The following is a 23699-nucleotide window of genomic DNA, read 5'->3' on the forward strand; positions in this document are numbered from 1 at the left end:
TGCTCTAGAACCTGCTGGAATGCACTAGGAATACCTGAAACTGATTCAAGCACTCAGCTCTCCTTGTCAATAAGGAGAAATTAATTATAGGCACTAAACAGCCTATAATTGCAAAGTACCATGCAAAGGCAAAGGTAAACAGTTCTTAAACTTTACAAGAAAGCACGAGGAAGCCTGAAACTGATTCAAGCACTCATCTCTCCTTGTCAATAAGGAGAAATTAATCATAGGCACTAAACAGCCTATAATTGCAGAGTACCTTGCAAAGGTAAGAGAAAACAGCTCTTAAACTTTACAAAAAAGCACCTAAACAGGCATGTTCAAGGGTCAGCTTCCAGTGATTTCTCCTGTCCACCTGGTGAATCTGGGCATACTGGGGCAGAGCGGCAACTGCCTCATGTACACAGACAATCCTCTCCTCCTACCACCCAACACTACAACCTGCGAGAGATGCACTTACATAGCCAAACTGGAAGCTAAGCTCTCTCAGGCCAAGATTGTGCTAGACAGTCAAGAGGAGAAGGTTAACACCTGCATTACACCTCAAGCAGCTCATAGCCCTTCAAAACCCACACCATCAATACTCACACATAGCAACACTAAACCCACATATGTGGAGGCCCTTAACATTAACCTGCCCAAGCAACAAGGACCTCCAAAGCCGAAACGCAAACAAACACCAGTCACAACCAAAGTGACACATAGCTCACAACACTAGTGTGCCACCCAACAGCCCCTAAGGCAAGACAATGTACCCAACACTTTAGTCATAGGTGACTCTATAGTCAGGCACACTGATGTCCCACTCACCAGGCTGAACAAGGAGAAAATTACAGTCAGCTGCTTGTCAGGTGCCAGGATCCGCCACATAACGCATGCACTCAAGTCACTCCACAACAAGTACAAATACGACTCTGTCATTGTCCATGCTGGAGTGAATGACTTGAGACGTACCTCCCTGGACTACATGAAAAGAGACATGGAAGAGCTCTTGGATCATGTGACCCAGGCAGGTATGACCCTAGCCATGAGTAGCATCCTGCCTTCGCCCAGAATGATACCACAGTATAAGGACAAAATGATTGACTTCAACAATTGGCTAAGCTTCTGGTATCATTCAAAGGGGATCCAGTATTTGTCTGCCTGGTAAGACATGATTGACAAACCACGATGCTTTGCCAGAGGTGGTCTGCACCTGTCATCCCTGGGATTCAGGTTACTGGCTACAGCTCTGGCCACCCCTATAGTGCTTATTTTAGGCAAGGTTCAAAGAATAAAACCACCACCATAACAGATACAAGCATGCAACATCTAAAGGTAATGCTACTCAATGCTAGAAGTCCAAACCTCAAAATGCACTCTCTCAAGGTACTCCTAAAAATGGAAAACATTGATATCTGTGCAGTAACTGAGACCTGGTTCAAGGCTCCAGAGAGCACCCCTGCAATACCTGGCTACAATTCTTACCACACTTTTCGGCCACAAAACCAAGACCGAAACACTAAAGGTGGAGGAGTGTCCATATTCACCAAGAATATTCACACCTCCAGGCTAGTTGCCCAACACAATGCATCCGAAATTCTCCAGGTGCAGCTAACACTAGGTAAGACTGCAATCCAAATTGTAGCTTGCTACAGATCCCCCACCATGCCCCAAGATTCTCACTACACCTTTGTAAACATACTGGAAAATATTAAGATACAACCAAACACCATAATACTGGGTGATTTCAACTACCCTGCCATGGGAAAACTACTCGGGTACCAACTTCTTTTCCCAACGGTTCTTGGAATTCATAAATTCCAACGCTCTGGATCAATTAATCCATTGTCCCACCAGGGGAGCCAATATCCTAGACCTGGTCATTACCAACATGGGAGATAGATGCTCCACACCACTGGTCACCCCCTCATTGGTCAGGTCTGACCATAAGCTAATCACCTTTGACATCCACATCCCACCCCACCCCCCAGTAAGGAAACCTCTTTAAAAAACTTCTCCAAAGCCAACTTCAAGCTACTGAAGTCAGAAATGACAAACTTCACAACACCCACGCAGACGGGATCTGGAAGTTCAACTGCAGAATCCTACACTAAGGCACTGTACGAGCACATCCACTCGTGCATGAATTGTGCCATCCCAAACAGAACCAAGATGCTCTTCTCCAAAAAAAGGAAGCCAATCTGGTGGTCCCCTGCTATAAACAAACTATACAACAGAAGGAAGAAACTGTTGCAGAAAAGAGGAAAATTCCAGGATGCAAAAAACTCCCTCACCAGCCTCAAGAAGAAGCTGAGATCCCTCATAAAATCCTCAAAAGCTAATTACGAAAATAAAATTGCCAAAGATTCCAAAGACAACCACAAGGCATTCTATAGTTATGTCAAGAATCTAAATGGTAATGCTCAGATCTGCTCTGAGCTACAACAGAATGGCATTAAATATACTGATCCCAAGGATATTGCCAATATCCTGGTAGATCAATTTAGTGCCAACTTCACCCCCCTCTCACCCCCTAAAGGGCCCATCTCAATACCAAAAGATTGCCAAATTCCGATAATCACGGACACACAGGTAGAAACCGCACTCTCCAAAGCTAAGAAAGAAGCATCCATGGGACCAGATGACATCCCAGGCTATGTACTACATGAACTACAAAATGAACTGGCACCTCACCTAAGTGTCATGTTTAATCATAGCCTCACCTCAGGCTTCATGCCCACTGAGTGGTGCACAGCTACAGTTATCCCGCTCCACAAGGGAGGATCTGCCTTGGATTCCGGGAACTACCGTCCCATCAGTCTGACAAGCCTGATCTGCAAGGGCATGGAACGCATTATCTTGGAACTTATAAACAAAGACATTGGCAACCTTCAAACACTGGACCACACCCAGTTTGGGTTTGTGAAGGGCCGATCCTGAATCTGATTGACTTCTTTGAATCAGTCTCCAGAGCTGTGGACGAGGGTAAGGCAGTCCATACAGCCTATCTGGACCTTACCAAGGCCTTTGACACCATCCCCCACTCTGGAATCATAGATAAACTTACTAAGCTGGGCATAAATCCCTACATCACTCGATGGGTTGCCAACTGGCTTACTGACAGAACCCATATTGTAAAAGTAGCCAACTCCACATCCAGCTCCAGACAAGTGACAAGTGGAGTACCTCAGGGTTCAGTACTGGGAACACTCTTGTTTAGCATTTACTTCTCTAAAGTACAGGCCAACACTAAGGGACTCTGGCTAACAAAGTTTGCAGATGACTGCAAACTGGGAGCCATTATTGAATCCCCAAATGATGTGGATATTCTACAAAAAGGCCTTACAGAAACAGATGCCTGGTGCCAGAGCCATGGGCTCAAGCTTAATGCCAAGAAATGTATAGTTATCCTCATTGGAAAAAAACATGTACCCCTGAATTACCACATAGGTGGCAGAACGCTAAACATTGAAAGTGTGATGAAAGACTTAGGGACACAGGTGGACAGTGGTCTCACTTTCGATAACCACATCGCCACAACAGTCGGGAAATCCTTCTGTGTGGCACACCTCATCACTAAGGGCTTTTCATCCAGAAAAAAGGAGGTCATTGTCCCACTGTACTCATCCCTCATTAGACCCATTATAGAGTATAATGCCCCGTTTGGTATGTACCTCACAAGACATCTGCAACAGCTGGAAAGGCCACAGAAATACCTCACTAAGAGAATCACGGGCCTAAAGCAGATGCCATATGTTGACCGTCTAAAAAAACTCCAGCTATACTCTGTGGCATATCGTCTACTCAGAGGCAATCTCTGCTTAACATACAAGTTCATGTCAAACCCTGAGCTATTGGACATGCTCCACTTAACAAAATCCCAATCCCTCAGAGCCACACGCTCCAGGGATCTAAACCTTGTCATCACAATAAACAAAACATGCTGGAGGGATAGGTTACTGACCCAGAGACTCCCCATACTCTGGAATAGACTGCCCACACATGTCAATCAGACCACCTCATTGGCCCTCTTCAAAAGGAACCTTGATGATTGGATGGGAGATAGGAAATTCACTCCGGGGATCATGTCAGGCACCCTGCTAGACAGGGGCCCAGAAAAGTAAATATTATGGGAAGAAATATCCAGGGAATTGGGAATTGTTATGGCTAGGCTTGCATAGGCCCTAGGGCCGATAGCCAAGTACCAACCTATGAACCTATGAACCTATGAACACTTGTGAGGGGAAGACAAGAACTGTAAATTACAAGTTATACCAGACACAGACAGACAGACAGAGACACACACAGACAGACAAACACACAGAAACAGACACACACTGGCACACACTGACACACACACTGATACACACTGGCACACACACTGACACACACACTGATACACACAGACACACACGCTACATGCAGGTGATATGACAGATGGCATTCAGCCTAGACAATTATAGTTTCAGCTTAGGCAATTATAGTGGTAGTTATCATACATCCCTGAGTTGCACACAACAACATGCATGTGTTATATCAGACGGCATGCACCTTACCTAATTATAGTGGTGGTTAGCATACATACCTGTATTGCGCCATTTGTGTTAGTAGCCTATGCCCCATACCTGCAACACAATGCATGCACTTTGCACCGTTGTACTGCACTGCCATAGTGTGTGCAACATACACCACATGTTAACAGACCATCGCTGATCTTTGTATATCTGCCACTGATGCCTTGTGTTGGCCATGGCCCCTATGTGTGAGGGCATGAGCTGTAGGGTATGTTGACTGCATACTATGTTTGCCTGAGCTCTAGCTTGTATATCTTGCCTAAAGCAGTGCATGTCTGTTCAGCATTATTCCGCCTACCCCTGAGGTGAATGTAGACATTGTGCATGTGGCTGTACACACATGTTTGACATGGCTGTCCCTATTTGCAATGGTGCCACAGACCAGCACAGGTTTACAGTACACCGGCCTGCTGTGTGGCGTGTGACCTTACCAATCACATGTAGTATGACATGTCTTCTGCTGACATGCTGAATGGCATGCATACATGTGTAACACAATGGTGTCCTTTCCAATCTATAGTACGGTAATGGTGACCCAATGAGGTATGTGTTATACTAACATGGGCCTTCAGCTGATGCAGTGTTGTCTGTCCACCCTACAAATATGCAGGGACATACTGCACATTGACCTGATGTGCATAACCATTGCAGGGCATCATGTGGCTTCACAATTGCTATACAGTGTGAGCTACTGACACAGTTCATAGCCATGACTATGTTCACATACAGTACATATCTAATGTGGAATGTGGCCCACATCACTGAGGTGTAGGCACAATAAACCCTAATGTGGAATGTATGACACAGGTCACCGAAGGGTATATGGATGACACCTCTGCATATCTGCAACCATATTACTGATACCTGGCAACTATACCCACACATGGCTAACTTACAAGTACTCTATGACCCACATGCCACCTGTGTACCTCACACACATAAAGAGCAGGCATGACAGTGATGTCTGACACCAGCAAGGTGAATGTACTGTATCTGTGGCTTGATGACGATGTATGTGTATGTTTTGCAACACATGTATGTATTTGGATACTGTATTGGTGAATGCTTCCATGTCGTGAAACACTCTAGATGTTCAAGACATGTTATGTGGTGGTTTCATATTATGCCTACACAAGCTGTGCACAGGCCTGTATGATGTTTAGTGTTTCACATCTGCAATATCACCATTACACAAAGGCCATAGTTGTATTGTGTTGAGCCATTGTACAACAGGGTGTACACACATAAACATCACTTCTACTGTGTGTGTTGCTTCATGTCTCTGGCCATCCTCCATGGCCATGTGTACACATGTTCGGTCCAATGGTTGTGATGGCTATCTTATTTCACATGTCAGTGTTATCCCATATGACATACACCCATAGATGTCATATGCTCCACCGAGGACAGGGATATGCAGACAAAGGGTGGTATGTATGGGATGTGAGACATGTTTTGCAGGATAGTTGAGCAGTGTTGCAGTCAGCCCACTTCATGTCATGGACATGTCTGATAGCACATGACATTGTGTGACATTCATAGCAAGCGTATACTCCACAAGGGTGTATCCTGTGGGCCGGGCATACTCCAGCTCCAAGACATTTAGTGTGTGTGCACACACATATGCTCTCTGTGCAGTACTGTTCATATTCCCAACATGTGTAATGCTGATGTGTTGTACCTGTCCCTACAGTGGAACACACCTCCACCATTGTATTCACTGTTGTCCACACATCTGGCAATGACAGTTTGGAAGGTTTAGTGTAGGTGTTTCATATAGTCTTTAATTGTTTCACATAGGTAAACAGTGTGATGCATTGCAGGTCTGACCAGTGTCCATTAACAGGACCACCATACATTTTGTGTGCATGTGTTATGGCAGATAGCATGCAATTAATATGTTCTGTACATTATCAAGCCTGGTAAATTATAACAATCTCACCTGACACAGGCTGCTGTTGCTGAAAAATGCCAGAGGTACCTAAACAGGAGTGTCACAGCAGTAAGATCATTATCCATACCTGTGTGATAGCTACAGGGTGCAATGTCCATGTTAGCACATAAGCCAGTACAATACACTATACTATGGAGTATGCACATCTGTGCATACATAGAGTAGCAGACTATAGTATGTGGCATGTGTGCATACATGCCTTGCATATGGTGTTACATTACATATTGTACAGTAACACATGTAACTATGTGATATATAGTTGTGTTTTATTTGTAGTAGTGATTTACCAGGCAACTCCAGGCTTGGTGATTGAGAGACACCCACCTCCACAATACCAGCTGAAGCTTGTGGATGGAGGTCTGCAGGTGTCCCCAGGTTGGCCAGTAGCTCCTCGGTATGTGTGAGAGGGGGCTGGGTGAGTGGACCCCCCACCTGTTGCACCTTGTTCCCTGGCGATTGCATTAGCATGCTGTTTCGCCCATCTTATCAGGTCAGTTCAGTGTCGGCACACCTGCTGATAGGTGCAATTGTGACCACCAACATCATTTACCGTCCAGCAGAGTTCCTCCCACAGGGCATCCCACTGCTGTGCATCCTGTGGCACATGGCTGAAGAGCGTCATTTAGTTGTCGAGGAGGTATGGGATGAGGACCTCATACTCCAAGTGGCTGTATGGTGGCAGTCTGCTACGTGCCATACCTGGAAGATATAATGATGGAGACAGGTCACAGTAACTCACAGAGAAGTACAGCAGTACAGCTGAACATACATGTGTATCACATTTATTAAGATTACAAATACGTCTTTGTAAATCTACATGACACTAACACCACTGACATGTATAAGTCACACACATTTGACACCTACTGGTGATGTGATGTTATCACCATATATGTGTGTGTCATGTGATGACATTGCTCATACACCATGTGGATGTTGTCTTGACATGGGCATGTCTGTTTGCCTGTAGTGGTGTCTTTACCTATCAGCATATGCTTGGATGTGTTCACATTAATGCAATTGACGTTAATGCTGTGTATATGCCACATATATAGTCATACATAGCCATTAGGGACATGACCTGTGACCATGCAGACTTGCAAGCATGTATGTGTTTTGCCATATACATCTACATGGCAATGTACAGCTGTGTAACATCCTGCCATGTATTGCCTGTGTTGCACATGTGTAACACATGGGACAATATCTAGGTTGATGGTATTTGCAGGGTTGGATATCAACTATAGCATCTATTGTCATAGTGATCTAGTAGGCTATATGCCCTGGGCCATTTATGAGCCTTGGCAGACAGGTTACCTAGCTGTAGGCAACAGACAGGTAAGTTTCAGTGGCCAGTTCAAGCAGTGTCACAGAACTGATACACATGTTACTGATATAGTTGGCATGCGGTCATCACACCATGTCACAGAGAGGGTCGATGTGAAGCTTCGCTGGACATAGATGCATAGTATGGCAAGAGTATGTTAAGTGTATGGGACAGGGATCTGTCAGGTATGTTGTGATCCTTGTACTAGAAAGGTGAATGTCCATGACGTATGTGTTTATTTGGGATCAGGATGTGTTAAGTGTAGCATGTCCAACACCTCTGGGTTGGACATGGCTTTATTCAGGGTAGACTGCATGCTACATAGTGCAGCTAGGGATTGTGAAGGGCAGTATAGGCCATCTACACATGGGAAATAACCCTTAAAGGAAATATGTGATCTATTATGGGTCACATGGGTATTGAGTATGGCTGAGCAGTTATCTCTATATTCCTGGATGACACCCTGTCATGATTAGGGGTGCCACATATGACTACCTGTCTTTTGTGGTGACATAACTATCAAAGGGAAGTACTGTCCAGCTGCATCCCATACACACAGTTGCCATTATGTTGACCACTGCCTAGGTGGTAGTTAATGGGTACAGGGTTTGTAACATATGACAATGCAATACTTAGCTGTCAGGTTGTGGCCATACATCACACACCACACATCTGACACACTAAGGCCCTTCTGTATGTTGAATGCAGCACACGAGTCAACTATTGCTCCTAGTTCATAGTCATTTGCAGACATCAATAGGCTTATGCCTTCTGTGTTAGTCTATGTGGTATAGATAACAAATAGGGGGAGTACCAGGAATGACCCCTGTATTACTGTGGCTGGCACTGGTTTGATGCGCATGTATTCGTCAGACACCTTCTGTAGTGTGGGTTCTGCCAGCAGTCCAGTTGCCAACCACTCCTGTGGCATAAGAATATACACCTAGTTTACTGAGTGTAGCTGGAACACAGTATGGGTGATGCATCACAGGTCCTGCACAACAACGTGGAATATGCAAGAGCCATGTGTATAGTTCAAAAGGTGGCCTGAGTGTATGGGTATGTGGCTAATCATGGCAGACAGGCAGCTGATAGTATGTATGCCCTCATATAGGTCGGTGTGTAACATTGTGCTAGAGTTTGCATTCACAAATGAGTACTGTTGGGCATGATTCCAGTGATGTGTTATGTCATACAGTTTGTGTATTTCAGTGTCTGTCTCTTCCTGCTTTGGGGGTCACTTGTTTGGCCAGATACTTAGACGCATCTGTGAATGTGTGTGATTTCCGGTAGTGTATGTGGGTGTCCTTACTGTATTCTGGTAAGGGTACGTGTTGGTTGTGTTGATGAGCTGCATGTGTTAACCTACACCTCATAACTGTCCAGTCCAGTCATGGCTGTAGACTGGGCTGCCTTCCAGCTTACCCCTGTAGCTGCATCCCAAACAATTTGTGGGTCAAGGTGTTAGGTGGGACTGGCAGTGTACATGGCATAGAGATTACATTCCCCCAGGATGGCCACATACACAAAGCTGACATTAGGAAACACCAGTAGCTGACTAGTGGACATGCCTGTATGAGCAGTCAGTACTACAAGTACCAAGTACTGTATTTAGTTTACGTATTGCCTATGAAGATGTTTTATACAGTGATGCTCACATGTAAATATTTGTGTTATGGAAGTGACAACACTGGCTAGTATGGAAACATTGTAGCTACCTTTAGCAGCAATCCTCCTCTGAGGAGCACATCACATCCTGTTAGTTGATTACAGATGATGCAAGTGTCTACAGGTCTGTTTCCTTCTCTGGGTATATACTCACATATCCACCAGGAACATGAGCTCTGTTGGGCACAAACACCCACTCTCCAAACAGAGTTATGTATCAATAGGCTCTGATGCCACTATCAACATGATCAGGATATAATCAGATAGTATGAGCCATCACTTATGATGCAGCTATTACACATGGGCAGCTGTCTCCTACATCTTACACTCCTACTGCAGCTGTTACACTGGAGTTAAAGATGATATGCAACCTGTTTCATTACCAGTGCTGTGCACTACCTTACATACAGTATGTACAGGCGGCTGTTAAGTTGGCAATGAAAGGTTGGGCTACACAAACCTGGTAGTTCAGCCAGTGTGTCTGTACTCTCAATATCCACTCTATGTAGGTGTGCACATAGCCATTTGGCCCAGCACTGTAACAAGGGTCACTACACAGTTGCATAACATGTACACATGCACAGCTGTTATTGCTTGCAAACGATAGTAGAGAGGTAAATATCACATGTGTTATGTGCATGGATAGTTACCTGGCTCTTCCAATTATCCTTCCTATCATGCTGCTAAACTGTTAGATGAATACTAATGCTATGTATCCTGCCACTGAGTATTGTAATTGCCAATAGACATAACTACTGTTTGCATAACATAACAGAACTGCTATGTAGAATAGAATACAGATCTGCCTAGAATACTGCACATTACACAGTTATTGGCACAATATCCCACAATGCACACCATATTTGCATGGTAAGCCCACCTTTAACATGTTCATCTTACTTATACACCCATACATGTGTTGACTGTTACAATATATCGGCATATACTATCCCCATTATAGCACATACTTGTTGGACCAATCCTGACACTGACAGTGGCTCGAAGCGAATTGCTGGGTTCTAAGCCCATATCATCCCTTGTGGTGTATGTGGAGTGTGCCGTGTGACCTACAGCAGTACACACATAGAATATTACAAGCATTACTACTGCTCAGCAATACATCCCTTCAAGATAGCTATTTTCGCTATATGCATTGATTACACTGTAATTCTTACAGTACAGGTACTACATACACAGACATACTACATTATACATACCGTCATAGTAATTGGAGGTGTTATTAACTAGTGTAATACTCATTTTCGGTTTGTCTTTCAGTGTTTTGTACTGTCCTACAGGTAGATACAGATGATTTGAATGTGTGACAAGGCAACCTTTTATAGTTACAGCTCAGTAACATGTGCTATCCCGATGACCAAATGGTGTTCCTAAGTAGCTAATTACATGCACATCAGCTGCGCTGCTACTGCCTTAGCCAATACCATGGCTACAGTGGAGTATAATTGAGTACCCCACTTGGGTGTTGTTCCTTTGCCTTACTTGTGAGGAAGACATCGTGGAAGTTTTGTTTGGAATCCATTGCAACAGATGTATGGAGATGAACAGTAATATATTGTGTGCAATGCCTAGAGGAGTTGGTCTAAATGTGAGTACTGCTGTTATATTTCTGAACATTGCTACTTGTGCAGGGTTTGTCTGTACCTAATACTTCTGCATATGTTTCAGTCTGGCCAGGTTGTTTGACCAGCTCAAGGCTGCATAGCTATGCATATAATGTTAGGGAGTTTACAGTGTGCTTACCAGACATATTTAGTTTGGTGTTACTGTGTATCATACTGTGCTAATTATCAGTACTCGGTAAAACTTCCTGGTGTACGAACCTTTCAACCATCTGAAACGGGATTAGTTCATACAAATCCTGTTACATCAGCAACTGTTCAATTGTATAATGGCAACTATTTCACATAGGGCCATGATAGTTTGTCTGTGTCCAGGTATGCTAAGGTTTCAGCAGATGTTGTACAGTAGTTGCATAATTGGTTATGGTATGACAGTATTTATTGATGTAATTATTTCCGTTGTGGGGTAGATGTTGGTGGGTGTACATAGCACATGCAGGTGTGTAGGAACCCCTTTTATACAACGCCTATATGTGTGTGGGTGTTCTTTCCCTATGTGAACACCTATCCCTTAGTGGACTAATACTATGGTAAATGCAGGCTGATTCATTAAGGCACTATTAAATGCTTCCTATATAGCATGTATGTACTGTTAGTCCTTGAATCCTTTTGGCAATACATTGGAATGTAATAAAGATTTGCAAAATGAATGCTGTCTGCGTAATTCTGTCATGGATATTTGCAGTCATTGCAGTTGTGTTAGAGACTGTGTCCATAGAACATATTTGTAATAGTGTATTGGCATATACTCTTCATATGTTATGTTCATATTGTTTGGGGGGGGTGTAATGTGTGATTGCTATGGTCCATGTTATACTCAGATATGACCAATTCAGATGCTGTCTACAGACATGTATGTATGTGTGTATATATATATATATGTATATATATATATATATATATATATATATATATATATATATATATATATATATATATACATATATATGTATGTATATATATATATCTGTGTGTGTGTGTGTGTGTGTATGTATATGTATATAGGGATCCCCTTCAGTTAACCAAAACGCCACAACGCCGAAACACAAATCACCGACACCAACAGACTGACAACACAAAATACAGACAATACACACAACCATACATGCACTAACGTAACCCAAACCCTAACCCTAAGGTCCGACACAACCGCACACTTACCCTACGCACCTAACCCTAACTCACTTAACCACCCCTAAACCCACAGTCCGTCACTATCGCACACACACCCTACCTGCACCCTAACCCTAACTCACTTAACCCACCCCTAAACCCACAGTCCGTCACTATCGCACACACACCCTACCTGCACCCTAACCCTAACTCACTTAACCCACCCCTAAACCCACAGTCCCTCACTATCGCACACTTACCTGTCTGCTCCCTAACACTAAATCCCTCACTCTATCGCACACTTACCGAGTCCGTCGGGTTCTCACCTTGTCGGTCATCTGCGTTGTCGGTGATTTCGGCCCGTCGGATTCCTTGTCGGTCTAGTGAGCTTTCGGGCATCTAAAGGTGATCCGTATATAGATATATACATTATTGCATACATTTATCTGTACCTCCATAGATGTGTAGATGTTTTTAACCTATCTATATATCGACATATATATGTAGACCTGTATATATCAACATGTCTCTCTGTATCTCTCTGTCTCTCTATAAATATATATCTAAATATATATCTATACTGAACAAGGAGAAAATTACAGTCACCTGCCTATCGGGTGCCAGGATCCGCCACATAACGCATGCACTCAAGTCACTCCACAACAAGCACAAATATGACTCTGTCATTGTCCATGCTGGAGTGAATGACTTGAGACATACCTCCCTGGACTACATGAAAAGAGATATGGAAGAACTCTTGGATCATGTGACCCAGGCAGGTATGACCCTAGCCCTGAGTAGCATCCTGACTTCATCAAGAATGATACCACAGTATAAGGACAAAATGACTGACTTCAACAATTGGCTTCTGGTGTCATTCAAAGGGGATACAGTATTTGTCTGCCTGGGAAGGCATGATCGACAAACCATGATGCATTGCCAGACATGGTCTGCACCTGTCACCCCTGGGATTCAGGTTACTGGCTAAAGCTCTTGCCACCCCTATAGTGCCTTTTTTAAGCAAGGTTCAAAGGATAAAACCACAACCGTAACAAATAGAAGCAGGCAAAATCTGAAGGTAATGCTACTCGATGCTAGAAGTCTAAACCTCAAAATGCACTCTCTCGAGGCACTCCTAAAAATGGAGAACATCGATATCTGTGCAGTAACTGAGACCTGGTTCAAGGCTCCAGAGAGCACCCCTGCAATACCAGGCTACAATTCTTACCACATTTTTCGGCCACAAAACCAGGACTGAAACACTAAAGGTGGAGGAGTGTCCATATTCACCAAGGATATTCACACCTCCAGACTAGTTGCCCAACACAATGCATCTGAAATTCTCCAGGTGCAACTAACACTAGGTAAGACTGCAATCCAAATTGTAGCTTGCTACAGATCCCCATCCATGCCCCAAGATTCTCACTACACCTTTCTAAACATACTGGAAAATATTAAGATACAACCAAACACCCTAATACTGGGTGATTTCAACTACCCTGCCTTTAATTGGGAAAACTACCCAGGTACCAACTCCTTTTCCCAGCGGTTCTTGGAATTCATATATTCCAACACCCTGGATCAACTATTCCATTGTCTCACCAGGGGCTCCAATATCCTAGACCTGGTCATTACCAACATGGGAGATAGATGCTCCACACCAGTGGTCACCCCCTCATTGGTCAGGTCAGACCATAAGCAAATCACCCTTGACATCCACATCCCACCCCCACCCCCCAGTAAGGAAACCTCCTTAAACATTTTCTCCAAAGCCAACTTCAAGCTACTGAAGTCAGAAATGACAAACTTCACAACATCCATGCAGACTTGATCTGGAAGTTCGACTCTAGAATCCTACACTAAGGCACTGTATGAGCACATCCACTCATGCATGAATCGTGCCATCCCAAATAGAACCAAGATGCTCTTCTCCAAAAAAAGGAAGCCAATCTGGTGGTCCCCTGCTATAAACAAACTATACATCAGAAGGAAGAAACTGTTGCAAAAAAGAGGAAAATCCCAGGATGCAAAAAACTCCCTCACCAGCCTTAGTAAGAAGCTGAGATCCCTCATAAAATCCTCAAAAGCTAGTTACGAAAATAAAATCACCAAATTTCCAAAGACAACCACAAGGCATTCTATAGTTATGTCAAAAATCTAAATGGCAATGCTCAGATCTGCTCTGAGTTACAACAGAATGGCATTAAATATACTGATCCCAAGGATATTGCCAATATCCTGGCAGATCGATTTAGTGCCAACTTCACCCCACTCTCACCCCCTAAAGGGCCCATCTCAGTACCAAAAGATTCCAAATTCCGATAATCACGGCCACACTCTCCAAAGCTAAGAATACAGCATCCATGGGACCAGATGACATCCCAGGCTGTGTACTAAATGAACTACAAAATGAACTGGCACCTCACCTAAGTGTCATGTTTAATCATAGCCTCACCTCAGGCTTCGTGCCCACTAAGTGGCACACAGCTACAGTTATCCTGCTCCACAAGGAAGCATCCACCTTGGATCCTGGGAACTACCGTCCCATCAGTCTGACAAGCCTGATTTGCAAGGGCATGGAACGCATTATCATGGAACTTATAAACAAAGACATTGACAACCTTCAAACACTAGACCCACCCAGTTTGGGTTTGTGAAGGGCCGATCTTGTCTCCTGAATCTGATTGACTTCTTCAAATCAGCCTCCAGTGCTGTGGACGAGGGTAAGGCAGTCCATACAGCCTATCTGGACCTTACCAAGGCCTTTGACACCATCCCCCACTCTGGAATCATAGATAAACTTACTAAGCTGGGCATAAATCCCTACATCACTTGATGGGTTGCTAACTGGCTTACTGACAGAACCCAGACAGTAAAAGTAGCAGACTCCAAATCCAGCTCCAGACAAGTGACAAGTGGAGTACCTCAGGGTTCAGTCCTGGGACCACTCTTGTTTGGCATCTACTTCTCTGAAGTACAGGCCAAAACTAAGGGACTCTGGCTAACAAAGTTTGCAGATGACTGCAAACTGAGAGCCATTATTGAATCCCCAAATGACGTGGATATTCTTCAAAAGGGCCTTACAGAAACAGATGCCTGCTGCCAGAGCCATGGGCTCAAGCTTAATGCCAAGAAATGTATAGTTATCCCCTTTGCAAAAAAACATGTACCCATGAATTACCACATAGGTGGCAGGACACTAAACATCGAAAGTGTGATGAGAGACTTAGGGACACAGGTGGACAGTGGTCTCACTTTCGATAACCACATTGCCACAACAGTAAGGAAATCCTTCTATGTGGCACACCTCATCACTAAGGGCTTTTCATCCAGAAAAAAGGAGGAGGTCATTGTCCCACTGTACTCATCCCTCATTAGACCCATTATAGAGTATAATGCCCCATTTGTTATGTACCTCACAAGACATCTGCAACAGCTTGAAAGGCCACAGAAATACCTCACTAAAAGAATCACAGGCCTAAAGCAGATGCCTTATACTGACCGTCTAAAAAAAACTCCAGTTATACTCTGTGGCATATCGTCTACTCAGAGGTGATCTCTGCTTAACATACAAGGCCATGTCAAACCCTGAGCTGTTGGACATGCTCCACTTAAAGAAATCCCAATCTCTCAGAGCCACACGCTCCAGGGATCTAAACCTTGTCATCACAATGAACAAAACATGCTGGATGGATAGGTTCCTGACCCAGAGACTCCCCATACTCTGGAATAGACTGCCCATACATATCAAGCAGAGCGCCTCTTTGGTCCTCTTCAAAAGGAACCTTGATGATTGGATGGGAGATAAGAAATTCACCCCGGGGATCATGTCAGTCGCCCTGCTAGACAGGGGCCTGGAGAAGTAAATATTGTGGTAAGAAATATCCAGGGAATTGTTATGGCTTTGCTTGCATAGGCCCTAGGGCCAATAGCCTAGTACCAACCTATGAACCTATGAACCTATATATCTATATATCTATATATGAGCATATACCTTTAATTGGGTACATGGTGGGTTGTCCTATTTCAACACATTCCTCCCTTTGGTGTTTTAACCTGTCTGCATACACAACTGGGATAGGTACATCCCTGGTAGCTTAGTGTTAGGTTACTCAGAGGATGGAGTACATGGTTGTGGGTTCTATTCCTGGAAGGTGTTATTATTTTACCTCTCAGAGTAGGCACTGGTAGGGAAAGTGTGAATAATGCACATTTACCCGGTTGTGAGCAGGTTTGCCCATTGTCTGCGTGATGTTAAGCAAAGGTCAAATGTGTGAAGCGCTTCTCCGTTTACTGTGTTTCAGCGTCGCTTACCATCACACAAACACATGGAAACGCTTAAGAGTGCTTTATTCCACCTGCATCCAAAAGCCCTTATTCTGGCCATCAAAATAACCTAACAGCCCTTGAACCCAGGACCATGAACACCACAGTCACTGACTTTACCACTAAGGCATCTGAGATATGTACAAATGTTATGGTGTTTAGAATATACATTGTACTACAGACATTCCTCACTATTGGAAACAAATGTGACAGTCAGTTGGTGTACATATGTCTGATACATGTTAATGTTCATATGTTTGTGAAAGTAGGTGTTGCAATGTGACATGACAGGGTGTATTATGAATGAGTACGGTTCTTGCTTTGTGTCCTTTTTATGTTGTCCCCATGCTCCATGTATGCCCCTCCAGTTCACTTATTGGACATCCGACCCAGGCCATCCTTGATGCATGATTGCATTACCCATCATTCCTCCCCCACCCCAATCTTCACATACACAACAACCATCTCTTTTATGGTGAATTAGGTTAATATTAATTGTTATAATACCAGAGCTGCATGTGTTTTGTGTACACTCCAATTCCTTTGGAGTGCTTCTGTGTCACGAAGTGTGTTCATAGATGTGTATATATATATATATATATATATATATATATAGCTATTGATGTAACTGTATAATATATATATATATATATATATATATATGTGCAGACATCACTGACATATATATATATTTCGTATTAGTTTGTGTTGGTTCACAAACTACAGTACATTACAATGTACTGTACATATGTACACAAAATCACTGTCCCATTTGTGATCATTACAGTGAAATGCATATGGTATAAGGTGTAGTCTCAAGACCATGAAACATGTGTACACCTCGGATGGCTTAGTGGTACATCCCATGACTATAGTGTGCATGGTCCAGGGTTCGACACCTGCAATGCTTTACAAATGTTTTTACTGCAGAATAAGGCTCATTTAAGCAGTTGTAAGCATGTTTAAAAGTGTTTGTGTGACATTATAGCAGCGGTAAAACACAGTTAAACAAACTTTGTAACATATAACTTTTGCGCGCAAAGACGACCACATCCACTAACTACTCCGGATATATACATGTCAGTGACGTAACATCTCACTATGTGCTGACATAACATTACATTCTCTGTTGACTGTACTCACCTGCACACATGGGTTTATATGGGTGATTTTAATGTTTATTATACAGACAATTACTACCTATATATGCAAGCTGTGGTTAAGGTATACTTTTGCACATGATAAACATCCCTGCCTGTATCAGGATTGTAACCTCAAATGCACAGATACTATGTGGATGCTGTAACGATTACACTGTTGACATTAACATTGCTTCCACCTATTTCCTATTTAGATGATTTCTATGTGTAAGCTAGGTTAAGCAAAGGGCTGGAGCCCCCAAACTCACTGAGCTTCACGTACTCTTGAAATAACAACATATAACAAATGTACTGTGAGACAATACATTACATTCCTAACTACATTAGGCATAGCCCCTCACTGACACACTTCAAGGGAAACCTTGTTGTGTGAATGGATAACAGACTATACACCCCAGGATCATGTGTCCCAGAACCATACAGCTAGGGGGTGGGGGAGCCTGTCCAGTTTGATAGCTGCAAGACCTGTTGGGGGAATTGAATGGTTTTGAATTGCCACATTAACATGTCCTCTTTAGATCACTAAGTGTCCTTATCACCCTCTACAACCCCAGTCTTCAACAGCTTCCAGCAACTGTGCCCGGAATTGCCTCATTGGCTATGCTTGATAGAGGCTCAGTTACTTCATCAATGGTGTGAGGAAGGCCAACACAATGTTGCTATGCTTCTAATTGTCCTTGAGCAGATAGGTAATAGGCTACCTGTGAACCTCTAACGTGCAGGCCATCACAACCATAATATGTGAATAAACAGACCTTCAGATCACAATATACAGTGTGAACTCACCATGTAGTCAGGAAACAGTTGAGTACGGCAAGAACATACAGAACACTGATACTTAGTCACTCCAAAAGCCTATATTGGAAGCTAGAAGACTTGTATAAGTTTAAGGCTTTCTGTTGCTCACCAGTAGGTTACCTACATGGAAGATGAAAAACAAGCACAGATGGGGAACATGCATGCAATGATACCATACCGGCCTATGTGTCAGCCTTACATTTTGGAATATTGGCCAAGGCTATTGACGCCCCCATGGTGCCTTATTTAGGAGAGTCTCAAAGGTGAATACCAGCTCCATAAACAGCACAATATCAGATTCAATGAGGATTATGCTAGTCAACACCAGGGTTTGTGATCACAACATGCATGCACTCACAGCACTCCTCAGGATGGACAACATCAACATCTGTGCATTAACTGAAATCTGTCTTAAGACTCCTGAGAGCACACCAGCACTACCAGACTACAACCCATACCACACATTTCATCCACAGAACATGGACTGACAGACATGGAGGGGCTGTATCCATATTCATCATGGATATCTACACCTCCAGGTTAGTGGGGCAGCATGATACCTCTCTGATCATCCATGTGCAGCTAACATCAGCCACAACTGCAATGTGGAAGGTGGCCTGCTACAGATCACCCTCCATGACCCAGGACCTCCACTCCACCTACCTGGAGACAATGGAGAACACGACAGTCCTAACGCATACCCTGGCATTGGTCGATGTAAACTACCATATCATTAACTGGGAAACGTACTCCAGTACTCACTTCCAGGACCAGCGCTTCATGGAATGTATCACCTCATATGCCCTGTATCAGGTGGTAACCTCCCTAACGTGTGGTGGAAACCACTATATGTGGTCATCACCAACATGGGCAACAGGTGCACCACAGCGGAGGTTAACCGGTCACTGGTTAGATCTGACCATGAACTATTTACTGTTTCTACACCCTAGCATCTCCCCCACCCATGGATACCACACTGTATGCCTTTCCTACAGCTAAATTTACACTACTAGTGATAGGGGTGGGGGGTTTCACAGCCCCCACACTTAGGTGAAACACTGCTCAAGATACAGACAGATTTACAAATGCAGTCTATAAGCACCTACACAGATGTATGGATCGTGCCATCACTGGTAAACCAAGACTCGCTCCTCCTAGACAAGGACACCAGTCTGGTGGACCTCTGCAATAAACAGGCTTATACTACAGAAGTAGTACAGTGTCCCAGACACACAGCAAATCCCACGAAGGGCAGACATATGTGACCACTAATAGTATGATACGTAGGTCCCTCATGACATCATCCAAGGCTAACATCAGCAGGAGAATACGCAAGGATTCGAAAGATAACCACAAAGCCTTCTTTGGCAATGTTAAGGATCTATGTGGTGACACAAAGATTTGCACTATGCCGGTAAAATATAGCACAAAATATGCTGACCCTACTGATATCACCAACATCCTTGCAGATACATTCGGCGCATACTTTACCCCCTAAAGAGCCCACAACACTACCCAAAAGGTACAGTATCCCAACCATCAGAGACACACAGGTAGAAATGGCCCTCTCTAACAGCAGAACACAGCGGCAATGGAGGCAGATGTTGACCCAGACTGCATCTTGAAAACTGTACAAGACAACCTGCCCCCCACCTAATTAAGCATTCCTACCTCAGCCCTCTCCACAGGTTACATGACCATACAATGGCGAGTGGCAACGGTTATTCCACTCCATCAAGGTGAAATCACAACTGACCATGGTAACTACCACTCCATAAGCCTGAGTAGCCTGGTCTGCAATGGTATGGTTTGCATCCTCATGGCACTCATTAACAATGACATTGGTAACCTACGAGCACGTGACCCAACACAGGTCAGCTTGGTTGAGTGCAGTTCATGCCTACTGAACCTATTTGACATCTTACATACAGTCACCAAGACTTTAGACGATGGGGTAGGTGGTTCACACATCCTACCTGGACCTCACCAAGGCTTTTGACACCATGCCCCACTCAGGTATTATTGATAAACACATCAGCCTGTACATTCACCCATACATCACAGGTTGGGTTGCCAACGGGCTTACACACAGAACCCACATGGTATGAATAGCGGTCTCCAGGTCCAACTCATGAACAGTCACAACTGGTGTCCCACAGGACTCAGTCCTGGGAGCCCTACTGTTTGGCATATACGTCTCAGATGTACAGGCAAACACAGGTGGACTATGGCAGACCATGTTTGGCAATGATTGCAAACTGGGAGCCATGACTGATAGTCCAGCTGACACGGGCATCCCTCATGGGGCCTCACAGAGAACATCACAGGGTACCAATGACATGTCCTCCAGCCAAGTGCCACTAACTGCATGGTCATTCCATTGTGGAATTGGCACCCACATATTAACACATGAGTGGCAGCCACTTTAATACAGACGAGGTAATGGGGTATCTGGGGACTAAGGAAGATAGTGACCTCCCCTTTGACAGTCATATCTCCACAGTAGTTAGGACATCCTTCTATGTAGGCCATCTGATTACTAAAGGATTCCCTTTTAGACATACTGGGGTTATAGTGCTCCTTTACTCATCACTCATCAGTCCCATCATAGGGTATAATAACTCATGTGGGATGTACCTCAGAGGACACGTCCAACAGCTGGGGGGTCCACAAATGTACCTCACCAAGGGGAATACTGGTCTCTAACATATGGCCTATGCAGCTGGACCGAATAAACTCCTGCTTTATTCAGTGGCATCTCATTTTCCCAGAGATGATCTCCGTTGGCCAACACAGCCATGTCGAACTCAGGTTTGATGGATATGCTCCACCTATGGGAATCCATGTCACAGTGAGCCACACACTGTAGTGAGCTGACCTTGCCACAACTGTAACCGGTAGATGCTAGAGGGGAAGCTTCCTGTCACAGACACTCCCCATACTTTGGAACAACATCCTTAACTACATTATACAGAGCTCTTCACTAACACTCTACAAGAGAAACTTTGAAGGGTAGATGGGGAACAGTAGATGCACTTCAGGGATCCCTCCATTGGCTCTACTTCACAGAGGGATGGTTAATGAATGAATGGGGTGGCAAAAGTTGACACACTTTGGCTGGCCTTATGAATGGCCTCTGGCAGTTGGCCAAGTACCTACCTATGAATCTATACATACAGTATCTGCATATGCTGATAGCTTAATTTACTGTTCAGGTGTTGACTTCCCTTGTGCCAATGGCTGTTGTGTGTGCAATAGTTGAGGGCTGCCTATGTTGGATGTACACAGTAGACTGTCTTTACATGACAATTTACTGGCAGTCTTGTGTGTGTGCCATCCATTTTTACTGTGTGTGCAGCTGGAGAAAGGTGTCAGTCCCCAGGTGTCTACACTGTCAGTGTGTGTGCTATACGTTCCCTCTTTACCATGGCATGGGCATACTGGGCACGCCTCTGTCTGTCTACTGGGGCTGGCTCGGGGTGTTCATGGTCTGAGTACCTCTGTGCCTATGGGGCCCTTGGCAATGGTGGTGGGCTGTGAGGGCCTTCACCATTTTGTCCCTGTTGCAGCTGTTTCCGCAGAACCATATTGTGTAGCATGGTACACACTATGAAGATGTGGGCATATGTGCCTGGAGAGTACTGCAAGGCTCCACCAGATATGTCCAAGCAACGGAACTGTGATTTCAGCATCCCAAACACAAGCTCTATGATGATTCTGGTTTGTGCGTGTGCCTCATTATGGTGTTCCTGCATGGGTGTGTGTGCATTTCTGATGGGAGTCATCAGCCAGGGTTCCAGTGCATAGCCAGCATCCCCCACCAGGGGGCCATTTGAGATGTTCCCCCTGGCAAATAACTGATACAGCTGTGAGGCATGCTAGATGTGGGAGTCGTGATAGCTTCCAGGGCTGCCAGCACACACATCCATGATAATTCCCTGGGTATTGCACATGACCTGGCAGTTGATGAAGGGGTATCCCTTGTGGTTTATGTAGTGCCTACCCTGCTCACCGGGTGGTGACTTGATGTGTATGTGCGTGCAGTCTATTGCACCCAGTACCTCCGGGTATTCTGCCACGCGATGGAAGAGATGCATATTGCTGGCCAACTCCTCCTGTGTTCGGGGGAAGTATATGTGCTCATTGGCATGTGGTATCATGGCATCCAGGAACTGGTATAGTACCCTGGATGCTGATTCCTGTGAGATACCCACGATATCCCCAGTTGGTCTTTGAAAGGTACCTGTAGCTAGTATTCTCAGGCTTACACATACCTTCGTATCCAGTAGGATGGGTTCCCCTCTGTTTGTTCTGGCTCTGAGGCGTGGCTGGCACAGCTCCACAAGTTGCTGTAGGGTGTCCCTGTCCACACTGTAACACTCTACTATCTCCAGATCATGTAGCCCCTGGTAGGTTACCCTGGGTCTGAACACTCTCCTCCTCCTCTGCTGCCTGCAGTGGTCATGTGCATCATCCTCCACACCACCTTCAGTCTCCAATACATGTTGGTGGATCAAAGCTATGGCAGCCCCTAACATGTACATAATAAAAGTTCCCCATCTGTATACATCACTGGTGCAGAGTGTATGGGAATACACAAATGTGTGTGAGGTGCTTTCACACTTTATAGTATTGTGCTATGGATGCTGCGGATGTAAATGGGTGTGTATGAGCTATTCCAGCTGCTGTGTGTCTTAATTATGGGTTTTGTAATGAGTACTGCAAGTGTGGGGCCTTTACTGTGGGGATCTACTTGCCTGCTTTGATAAATCTGTTGCCTTTTAATTCACTTTTAAACCTGGATCCCCTCCCATTATCAGGAATGCATCCACCTGCCGAATTTCTTGTTTTGTACTTTCCCTACACAGTCATGGCAAAATGTGCCTTGTAGCTGATATACTGCATATTGCCTTTCCTCTGCTTTGACACTTTGCTGTTTTCTTTGCAGTACAGCCCCTCCCTTTCCCTGTTCTGCAGGTAGCTGCTTGCAGCCTTGTTAGCTGTTGTCAATGGCCCACTGTAGGCTCCTAGGCGTTATTTAGTCATTTGCACTCCAATTTCACTGCTGCGGCATTTCTTTATTTCTTTCCTATATCCTTCCTGTTTCAGCTGTAGTGTGCGCCACGCATACCCATTTACCGGGTTTACACGCGTTTT

This window comes from Protopterus annectens, chromosome 11.part0 (genome assembly GCF_019279795.1).
Source record: "Protopterus annectens isolate FY-2018-M chromosome 11.part0, PAN1.0, whole genome shotgun sequence".
In the NCBI taxonomy this organism is placed as follows: domain Eukaryota; kingdom Metazoa; phylum Chordata; order Ceratodontiformes; family Protopteridae; genus Protopterus; species Protopterus annectens.